The sequence below is a fragment of the Pteropus medius genome, unplaced genomic scaffold (genome assembly GCF_902729225.1).
Source record: "Pteropus medius unplaced genomic scaffold, Ma_sr-lr_union100, whole genome shotgun sequence".
Classification (NCBI taxonomy): domain Eukaryota; kingdom Metazoa; phylum Chordata; class Mammalia; order Chiroptera; family Pteropodidae; genus Pteropus; species Pteropus medius.
The window spans coordinates 5,371,671-5,383,431 of record NW_024349505.1 but is presented as its reverse complement, the minus strand read 5'-3'; the positions used below and the strand labels follow the sequence as shown (position 1 = coordinate 5,383,431).

The window sequence follows — 11,761 nt, the reverse complement described above, 5'->3', positions numbered from 1 at the left end:
CTACTGAATTTTGATCACAAATACCTAACAAATATGCTTTCTAAATATCCTTCATATCCCTTGACCTTGATCTTAACTGTTCTCTGCCTTTGTTTTTTCTTCTATTGATTAGAATCTGTGGAAGTAATCTCCTACATAGCCCGATTTGTTTCTAAACCATCTATCTGTGCTCCATGCACTTAACCATTCCATTCTTCACTAGATGTCAAAACGTGACTCCATGGAAGATGCAAGCAATATGAAAAGGAAGTGTTATTATATGGCCATTTTTCCAAGAGATCTTCAATGGATCATCAGCCCTTAGAGGAGATCTGTAAGTACAAAGGCATCTCTTTATTTGTTGGGCCCTTTTCCTCCCTTCTCCCCTCCCCCAAGGCCTTTCTATTCCACCAGGAGCTCCAAATGGAGGTAAGCTATGAGCATGTAGAGGATGTGACAGTGAGCTATGGACTATAGATGCAGTATAGGTGGTGGAATTAGCCCTGGGCTTGAGTGTTATCTCAATCACTTCCTAACCATGTGACCTTGAGCCAGTCTCTGAATTTCTCCAAACTTCAATTTTAAAGTAGAGTTATCATTAATAATACCTGCCTGCCTGTGAGGTTGTTATAAGGTTTCAAATAAGTATTAAATGTAATATATATATAAAATGAATTTGTCAACCACATACATACATATTAGTTATTCTATTATTAGGATAGAAATTTGAGAACTATAGCTCTAGAGAAAGTGGAGAGAAGAAAATAGTGGCAGTGAAATAGAGAAACTGATAAAGATACAAATTGAGATGCAGCAGAAATCGCTTAATGTAGATGTTTGTACTCAGATTGAGAAAAATTACAGCCTAGATGTAAATAGCCTAGCATATGACTTTAGACTGTCCTTGGTTGAAGTTCTAATTCTCTACTTATAATTTAGGTCTATCAGACAAGTTAACAGCTCTAAAGTAATTAGTAATAATAATATTCCTTAACATTTATCGATATGTATGCTAGGCATTGCTCTAAATGTTTACATGATTATTTCCGAGTTTCAATTTCTTCCTGTATGTTTCTTCATGTATAAAATGGCAGGAGTAACTATTATATTTTCCTCATAGGATTGCTAAGAATTAAATGATGGTGCCAGCCAGGAAAATATACTCAAAATATAACAGCTATTATTGTTATTTTTAGCTATGGAAATACCCAGGGTAAAATAAGTGAATGGGTAGACACACTTCTCTCTGTGCCTCCTGCTAGGTTTGGTTACAAATCCTGGAAATTATATATGTGAAACAAACACAAGAAGACTCAAAGGTGAACGAAGAAGGCAGACTGGCTAGACACCTTGGATCCGAGGTCTAGCATGGCAGCAAGTGTCTCCAGTTTTCTTTTTGCCTCATATGTCCCAGACATGAAGGTGAAGAAGCCAGCGACCTAGAAATGTCAATAAGAGAAGACAATGAAAGTCCCCCCAAAAGTTTGCTGACTCTAGCCAAAGGACAGGGAACAGGGCACCCTAGCAAGACAGAAAACTTTTAGACACAAATGATCCTCCTGAAGCCAAACAGCATGGAAATCAGCCCCTGCACCCATCTGCAAAGGCTGAGTGGGAAACCTCAACTTCCTCCCTTGCTTGGCTGTAAGGAGGCACTCCTACCCCACCTCCTATACTGTGGCTTCAGAGAAGACAGAGTGAGAAGCCAGGACTTCTATATTCTTCCAGTGATAATGTGCCCCACCCCCCATGGTGTTGGTAGAGGCCACATGGGGATCATACCCAACAGTAACAAACCACTTCTACCTCTCCTTGCTGTGGTAAGAGGAGGTCAATTGGAGGAACTTGAACTTTCATTTCCGTATGGCAGCAGTAATGCAGCACCCCCTAAAATCCCCTGCCCTGTCAGGCTAAAGCAAAAGATTTAAATAACATACAGAATTTTGTGGCAAAATACTTAAAATGTCCAGGTTTCAATCAAAAAGTCGCTCATTATACCAAAACCCAGGCAAATCTCAATTTGAATGAGAAAAAGTAATTGACACCAAGGTGACATGGATGTTGGACTTATCTAAACAGAATTTTAAGCAGATATCATAAAAATGTTTCAGTGAGCAATTATGAACATGTTTGAAACAAATGAAGAAACAGAAAGTCTCATCAAAGGAACAGAAGATATATAGAAGTATCAAATAAAAATTTTGTAACTGCAAAATGAATACAATAACCAAAATAAAAACTCAGTGGGCTTGACAGCAGAATAAAAAGGACGAAGAAAAGAGCCAATGAACTTGGCCATAAAAATACCCGATCTGAACAACAGAAAGAAAATAAACTGAGGAAAAAATGAAAAAAACCTTAGGTACCTGAGGGACTGTAACCTTTGTGTCATTAGATACAAGGAGGGCAGAGATAGGTAGGGATAAAAAAAGTATTTTAAAAAATCATAGCTACAGTATGATAGTAATCATATTGCAGTTTATAAGCCTATCAATTCAACGGTGTTGTACAGCTTAAAGTTATACAATATTACATGTCTATTATATCTCAATAATGTTGTAAAAAAAAATTAAAAAGCCAAACTCAGGAAAAAACCTAAAGGGTTAACTTAGCAAAATTAGGATATTAAAAAAAAGAAAGAATGGCTGAAAATTTTTTAATTTGGGAAAAAAGCACAAATTTAAAAATTCAAAGAACTCAAAACAGAATAAAACAAACCCACATCAAGACACATCAAATTCAAACTGCTGAAAGTTAAAGACAGGGAAAGCATATCACAAGCACCCAAAGAAAAATGACTTATAACCTATTGGGGAAAAACAATTCCAGTGACGATGTATTCTCTTCAAAAACTATTGCTGACAGAAGGAAGTGGCACAAGATTTTCAAGTGTCAAAATAAAAGAGTTGTCAACTCAGAATTTTAAACCTAGTAAAAATTTACCTCAGGAATGAAAGTGAATCAAGAATTTCTCAGATAAAGGAAAATCTAAGAATTTTTCACCACAGATCTATCCTGAAAGAATTGCTAAAGGAAGTTATTGAAACAGAAAAGAAGAGGTTTTTTTTTAAAAAAAATAATTTTCAAATATCCAGAAGAGACAAAAAAAGAACAAAAGAAAGATATAAAATATGGGTAAATTCATTAGACTTGCTTCTCTTGAATTTTCTAAATTATGTTTGATGAGTGAAGCAAAAATTATAACATTGTTTGATGTGATTTTTACCATAGGTAAAGAAAATATTTAAGACAATTACACTACAAATGGGAGAAGGTAAAGGGACTTAAAGGGAAGTCATGTTTCTACACTTTATTCAAGCTGGTAAAATGTCAACATCAGTAGGCTGTGACAAATTATATGTATATATCATAATGCTTACAGCCACCACTAAAAATTCTTTACAAAGAGATAGATCAAAAACACTACAGGTAAATCAAAATGAAATTCCAAAATTTGCTCAAGTAACCCACAGGAAGGTATGAAAGAAAAAAAAAAAAAAAAAAAAAAAAAAAAAAAAAAAAAAAAAAAAAAAAATCCAGAAGACAAAAAATAAAATGGAGATTTAAGTCCTAACATATCAATAATTATGTTAAATGTAAATGGTCTATGATTCTATTTCTATAACATTCTTGAAATGACAAAATTAAAGAGATCGAGAGCAGATTGGTGGCTGTCAGGGTTTAAGGAAGGTGGGGAGGTGAATGGATGTAACTCTAAAGCTAGTCTTTGTGGTGAAGGAACAGTTATGTATCCTGATTGCAGTGGTGGCTACACAAATCTACACATGTGATAAAATGACAGACACATACACACATGTGCACGCGCGTGCGCGCACACACACACACACACACTGTACCGATGTCAATTTTCTGGTTTTGATATTATGAGATAGTTATGTAAGATGTAACCAGTGAGGGAAAATGAATGAAGAGTACAAGGAACCGATCTGTATTGTCTGTGCAACTAACTAACTGTGAAACTATAATTATTTCAAAATTTAAAAAGTTGGAGTTTTGTTTTGTTTTGTTTTATTTTAAGTAAGTGCAGAAAGTAGCAAGTGAGGGAGATTGTTTCAGTACCCTGGCTCGAAATTCAGAGACCAGTAGGGATTGGGAGTAAAACCTTGTTATTCCCTGTAGATTTCCCTTCAGTTTATTTTTAAAAACTTGCATGGAGAAGGGCATCTCTGTTGACTTTTAAGGTTTTGAGGTGACTTGTAGTAAGAAAACAAAAATTTGTCAGAGGCCAGCAGGCTTCTTCCAGATTCAGCTGGTTTAAACCTCAAAACATCATTATGAACAAAGATATAACCACCAGCCAAATGTATCATCATCACACACTATTCAATGATGAGGTGGGAAAGAGGGTGAAAAAGGAGATTAAGAGTGTGACACATTTTCACACTAGAAATGCTCTATTTTCTTGTGACTGAGCATGTTCTCATGCTCTGCCAACAGCAATATTCAGTTTCGAGATCCAGTTTTGGATGGTAAAATCTTCAGAACTTCAGCTGTTTTTTTTTTCTTCACAAGAATATGGAAATTCGATTACCTTCTGAGAATGAAACAAGAACAGGCTCAGCTCTGTGGCTAAAATTATTTGAGAACATCCATGTATAATCATATAATCTTGTGTGGTAATGGGGCATGCCTAGATTGCAATCATATCAAATTAATTATACTGTCTTTTGCCCGAAGAAACAGTGCTGATGAAATAAAAAGAAATAAAAGAACAATAAAAAGAAAGCGTAGGCAGCATGAACTTGTCAGTGTTTACCCAGAACTGTGCAAGAGGTAGAGACACTGGGTCTCCCTCAACCCAGCCCTACCTCTGGCCCCGTTCCCTCTGGATCTGTAATACATCAACTATCTTCTCACTTGTTAGCCATGGAAGATGACTGTCTTGTTCCTATGTGTCTTTCATCTGATAAACTGTCAGTACCTCTAGGAAAGAGACATTAGGCTGGTTCTATTCATTCCTACCCAAGTACTGGTGAAGTGGACTTTTCTTTCCGTTTTAGGGTAAAAGCAAGGTTTCTATAAAAAGAACTAGGGCCAAAAATCACAATGGCTTAAAGAAACAAGATGGTAACAGTCCAGTAGTGAGTGGTGCAGTTGGAGTAGATACCCTGTACCATGCTATCTTCAAGGACCCCAGTTTCTTCCTTCTTGTTGCCCTGCTATCCTCAGGTATTATTCTAGTCACAGGGCTGGATCTGGGTCTTGCCAAGTTTAGTCTTACAGCCGTAGGAAGGGGAAAGGTGGGTAAAAGAGTATATACCCAATGTTTCTAGTCCATATGAAAACCCCAAATGGTATGACTTTTGCTGACATCTTAAACACATGGATTTATCTAGCCATAGGGAATCTATAAAATACCATCTCTGGCTCTCTAGCTGGTTAATCATGTGTGCAGCTTAAACTGAGGGCAGATATGTGTATGTTACGTGTGTAGGGGGGTATCTATCCCTTAAGTACTGGGGAGATAGCAGTCTTGCCACATTTTCTATATCACCACTATTCCCCTAGATGTCAAGAGGCCCAGCTCTCAACTCACTGTGTTTCCTGAGATGTTGAAAAAAAGGCTTAATATGAATAAGTTAATAGGGACAGAGCAGAGCAGTCTCGGGACATAGGTGGTATCAACAAGTCAGTCAATGAGCAATGCTCAGGATGTTCTTTGCAAGACATTAATGGGAATATCAATCAGTAAGACAGATGAGGGACGGATGGAATTCCTACCAGTGTATGCTCATCTGTTTATTTCAAGACCTTCCGCTTCCCCTGAGGTCTCATTTTCTAAAATTTAAAGGCTAACTTCTTTCTCTCTCTGTTTCAGTTCTGGCCTTCCTTCCATGCAGTAAAAAGGGCAGACTATAAAACTGACTGAAACAGGGAGGTCCAGAAGAGCAGAAGAAAATTGCAAGAACAAAACTAACAACAAAATTAGAGCATATTCTTGATTCATTTTTATACAGTCAGAACCTAGAACAGTGCCTGACATATAGCAAGTCTTAATAAATGTTTCTTGAGCTAAATTTTATTTCTTCAGAACAAAGATAATTCTGCATTAATCTTCTGAAATACCAAATAGGAGATTTTACTCCAGCTTTTGATCACTAGCCCTTGCAGTGGGATTCTGCCAGGTATTTAGTAACAAAACTTTTGCTCCGGAAACCTCAAGTACAAATCAACTAGACACTGAAATAACACAGATCAGGATTCAACTTGTTTCTATGTTCCAAACAAAAGATAAGCTGTTCTTTTTTAGACAAATAAACCACATTAAATTTACTATGTTATTGTATTGACAACAAATACTGTGTTGATGGCCAACAAGAAACATGTAACTCTTGTTCATTTAATCCATCTACTTTGCACAGATTTCTGATTAAATTAAATAGATGCCCACTGCCCGCCCCTCCTCCCCCCACCCTGTTTTTTTTTTTTCCTTACAGACTTCTTTAAAAAGAATGTATGCCCATTTGCACTGTAAGGGCATTTGGTAAATTTTTCATAGTAACAATCGTTTTTATCACTCAAAGGCCTTCTACCTCTCAATTAATTGGAAATACTTTTTCTGAGTATTCCTGGCCTTAATCAGTCCAGACTTCCACTTTCGTCTCACAAAATGATTACATTCAATGAAAACCTTCCAATAAACTTTTACATAGGATTTCTGGTCATTTAATATACAGCATAAAATATTACATGATAAATCAGAGCTAACTTTTTAAAATACTTTACAGTTCACAAATCACCTTTCACCTTCAATACCTGATAATTTTTACAACCTCACAAGTACTTATTTTTACTATAAAAATTTTATAGATGAGGAAATATGGGCTCAGAAACTTGCATAAGGTGATACAATCAAGATCCAAATTCAGGTCTGACTCCAGATATTTCACCCTAAAATTTTCGCCCTTTGTGCTTTGTTTACCAAAAAACAATATTTGTCATTAAAAGTCAAAGTTGATCACAGACATTCTCCTGTAAGCTAATGTTAACCATGGAAATATATCAATGATAAAAGGACTGTTTTAAAGCCTCTCCATAAATATAAAATCCATGGAGCATAGTCAGCATAAAAAATAATAAGCTTTGCAATATATGACAGGTAGTGGAAAGTATCATTAGTGAGAAGAGCTGAGTTTGGTCTTCTACTCCGGAGCTTCTCAGCTCCTGCCGTCAGATAATAAACAATGAAGCCAAGTTTGTTTTAATCCAAATATCTGATTTCAGAGATATATATCCTATCTCCCTAATTACATTTATAGCCTTCAAAAACATGCTAACATGATGGCAAGTAGATATGATCTTCCAAGAATTAAAATTTAAAAGATGATAGTAACAGGCTATAAATGGAGATTATGGAAGGTTAGAATCCAAATTTTTCATCCCCCACATGACAATTTATTTCTCTTAATAATTCATAGTGGTGGACAGGAAGGGGTTGCATGGTTAAAATTTTTAAAGATTTAAAAGATTCTTTTTTTTAGGACAGTCATGAGTTGTATATATTGGCGGGTTTAGAGGAATACTTTGATCTCTGTCAGACATGATGACAGAAAGAGGCATGGGAAGGGGAAATAGGGAACCATCATGAAGAAGGGCTTTTTGTATTCTAGGAGGGTTTTTTTTTTTCCTTTTGGGTGGTCTCTGTCAAGAAGTGAGTTCTTCCTTAAGAATCACTGAAATGATGCCTTATCTCTCCTGCCTTTGCTGTGACAGAGGCCTCTGGATCGATGTTCTGCTGTGTGGGTGTCTATGCCTGTGGTTCAGGCATTTCACAGGCCCTGGTGAGTAGTGCTATGCTAGCTGGGCTGGAAAGGCAAATCCATACCCAGAAAATGTATCCATCTCTGTGTGGAAGAACCACTGTAGTCATCTTGACCCTAAGGTGGTCTCCTCAAGCAATAGGGCTATGTCAGGGGCTCAGAGCTGCTCGCTCTTGCTGACAGGTTGCACATACAGAGGTAGCAGGAGCTAGTAGTCTTGGTATGTGGGTATCCATGTTATTTGGCCCATATGTAGCTTTGTCTATGCTACTGACCATTCTGTTCATGTGTGAAAAGTGCCAATGCTGATAATAAAGCCTGGCTGATGTCAAGTAGCTGAGTCTACTTAATTGTTTTTTCTACCTGGTTGTTCGTTTTGTCTGCTTGGCTGTACAGCACATCTTCCATGGTAGATGCCTTCAGGCAGATGCTAACATGTGAAAAAAAATCTTCATGCTCCATGCCCACTGCATCTATCCAGACCTTCTTGTCTCTAATCTTCCAGTCTTTCTCATTTTAGGTCACTGACCAAATGGCAAGGTCATTGACCACTGCCTAAAAATTTATACATGTTCTTACCTTGGGCTACTTCTCCTTTTACACAAAATGGAAGACCAGATGCATTGTTTACAGCTCCACCCACTGAGCAGATTATCCACCCTTCATTCCTTTAAGGCCCCCCAGAATGTGGCTACAATGCAGCAACCATCCATGTACCAAGCTGATCATTCCATGGACTAAATGTGGGAGTTTTCCTTCTCTCTAAACTGGTTGGGCCTCCTCTGCCCCAATATGGCTGTGGGTGTGAGCTAGTGCCACTGAGGTGGGTGACATGGGAGTCTGGGCTACCTGCCAATGAGGCTACTAATGCCCACTGTCTTGCTCAAGCTTGCTCCTAAATATACCACTTCCATCTTCCAATGGGCTATTGATGAGCCTGTCTGACTTCATGACTTGGCAGGCTCAACAGAATTCAACTTAAAATGGACAGTTCTAGTAGCGTGGTCACTTTGTGCTTCATAGTTAAGCGTTCTGTCTTTACCAGGGCAATATTCCAGACACTGTTTCTCAGAAGGCATATAATTCTCTGCTGCAGATGTCATGGCCTTGCTCCAGGATCCCAGGGGCCTGTGTTGTGATTCTTGCCCTGAGGCTGACATAAGCTCCATACTCGGTTTTTTCCCACTATAGATACCTCCAACACCATAGGTTCTGCTTGACCATATGACTGAAGTGGCAGGGCTGTCTGCAGTGTAGTTAGGGTCTGCTACAGTTTTCCTTCCTGCTCTACTCCCCTACCCCAAAAGCTGGTAGCCTCAGTAAGTGGGCTGGAGCAGGATTCTAGTGTGGAATGTGATGCCTCCAGATTTCAAAAGAGATCTAATTGGTTCTATGCTGCCTTCTTTATGATCAAGGACAGGAGATACATTGATTTGCCTTTTACTTTGGAGGTTATACTCCTTACCTTTGGACCCCTAAAAACCTCGACGAAGAATAATTTTCTGGAATCTTTATAAGACTTATCTCACTTTCTCTTACAAGCAAATTCATCATTTTTTATGCATCAATTTATTATATCGGTGGTAAGCTATGGTATGGATATTCACGTCATACAGCTCTCTTATGAATATATTATGGCACAGGATGAGAAAGTTAATGTAGCTTTGAGGCAAAATCCTACCACTTTAGCCAGATGATCCAACAGACCTAATGGATATTGTTGTCTGTCCTACATGAATGCAAATTCTTTCTAATCCTCTTTTCTAATTGGCATGGAAAACAACACATCTGTTAAATTGATCTTATGTACCATAGATTTGAAGGCTTATTAATCTGCTCTAGCTAGAATCCATGTCTGGCATAGCAGCTGCAGTTGGGGCTACTACTTGGTTATGCCTTCAGTGAATTGGTTATGCCAATGAAGTCACTTATTCTCTAGGATCCATCTGGTTTCCACAAGAGCCAGACTGGTGTAATAAACAGAAATATGACTATCACTACCCCTGTATCCCATAGGTCTTTAATGATGGCGCTAACTTCTACTATTTCCAGGGATGCGTTATTGCTTTTGATTAACCATGTTGGCCAGGGTCAGGGACAGTTTTAGAGGTTTTTACTTCTTCTTCTCCACTGTAGTAGTTCTTACCCTATAACCTGAAGACCCAATGTAGAGGTTATTCCAACTGCCAAGTATATAAATTTCAATTATATACTCCAGGACTAGGAAAATGATGACTGGGTGGGTCTCTGAACCCAATTAGTTCACTAGGAGTCTTTTTTTAGCTAGGACCCCATATTACCGGGACCTCATAAGTTCTGAATCAATAAATTCTTGTTTTTCCAGCCTTACATTCTAGTCCTTTCGATCAAGTACTCTCAAAATCCTATCCTAGTGGTACTACATTTGCTCCTGCTGGTACACGCTAGCTAATTCATGAAACTCCTTGGGTTTCTGTCTTCTTATGAAGCTCAGCATGTTTCTGGTTGAGTTATGCTGGAATTTAACCCCAGTTACCAATATGACAGCCAGGACAGGAGACAGGGGCAGTTGCTGAGGGAAACATTTGTTGCCTTGCAGACAAGAGGCCTCTGCAGCATTTTCCAGTGCCATGGAAATGCTAGTTCTTGCTAGGAATGAATGAACCACCTTTGCAGGTTATGACGGTTTAGAGGCGTCTGCAGAACCAATATCCTCAGGAGCATTTATCCAGATGTCCCTAGCCCGTGTTTCAGGTTCTCAAGTTCTCCCAATCAAGGCTGCCTTGACTGAGGATACAGATGTTCTTTGAGCTCTGATCTTCAATCTGCTACTTGGCTATGTCTGCTTTTCCACTGCAGGAGATGAGTGCTTCCTTGTAAGCTACCAAAGAGGCCCTCTGTCTCTCACATTTAGCTTTTAACTACTTCTTAATGACTGCCAGTTTCTCATTATCGCTCTATAGATTATCATTACAATTTAGTAGTAACCAGCCAACTCTGCTGTCTTTGCAAAAAATTTCCTTCAGATCTTTCAAATACCTGAATCATTGCACCTACATTGGTAATCTCTTCCATTAGGACATTATTCCATGTTACCACTGGTGAAATTGTTAGCAGCCACCTTGTGCCAGGGACTATTCATGCCCCACCTACCACTCAGGATGGCATCTTCTTTACCTGGTGAGCAATGAGTGTGCCAGTCCTAAATCCTTATTTTACTGTTTGTTTCTTGGGCAACACTTGGTACCACTTCTGTTCATTAAAGTCCTTCAAGAAGCAGACATCAAGACAAGATGAAATTTGTAAGAGATTTGAGGAAAACACCTGTGAGGGAAAGGCTAGGTTCTTGCTGAAGTCGCAGTTCACACACATTAGCTCTTAGCCAATGACAAAGAGCAGCAGTGATACTAAGCCAGGCCCATTTTGGAGAGACATGGTCCTCCTCTGATGGATGGCTTTGGCTCCAGACTCTCTCTATTCACTGGCTGTAATTTTCTTAGAACTGCAGTGTAGTCTAAGACTCATCCTACCTAACTTTCTTTCATCCTTTTACTGGGGACTGATCTCCATTGTGGTTTGACAACTCTCCCTACCACCTCCAGCTCCCTCCTCTTTTCCTCTCATGGTCATGTCATTCACCAACTCTCTTACACATCTAATTCTATCATGGAATCTTCTTTATGAAGGACCAAACATATAGGCCCTGAGAGACCCCCAGTGTGTTTGAGTGCCAGTAGCCCTAGTTTAACTTGCTCATTACCACACCATTTATTGGCTTTTTTATTTTCACTGCCTAACTCTCCAACTCTCTCACATGTTTCCTAGGATATCCTTCAAAAAAACTATAGGCATCCAAATGCTTACTTCAGAGATGGCTTTTGGAGGAACCCAAACTAAGACAACCTCTCTTTTAAAAGACAGCTACATAAAAAGAATAATTTATGCAAATGTTTGATAAAATCTTTATTCTAGAGGTCATCTTCATTTTCTGATTTGTGCTTCTTTTAGAGTTATGGTAAGTT

At 38.4% G+C, this 11,761-nt stretch overlaps 1 long non-coding RNA gene across 1 annotated transcript in view; it reads left to right on the top strand.

Annotated features, from left to right (window-relative positions):
- Positions 1-11,761, top strand: part of LOC120618106 (uncharacterized) — a 65,998-nt gene that overhangs the window by 33,932 nt on the left and 20,305 nt on the right. Inside the window, exon 2 of the long non-coding RNA XR_005657145.1 lies at positions 203-313. This is a non-coding gene — a long non-coding RNA (uncharacterized LOC120618106). The remainder of the gene's footprint in view (positions 1-202; positions 314-11,761) is intronic.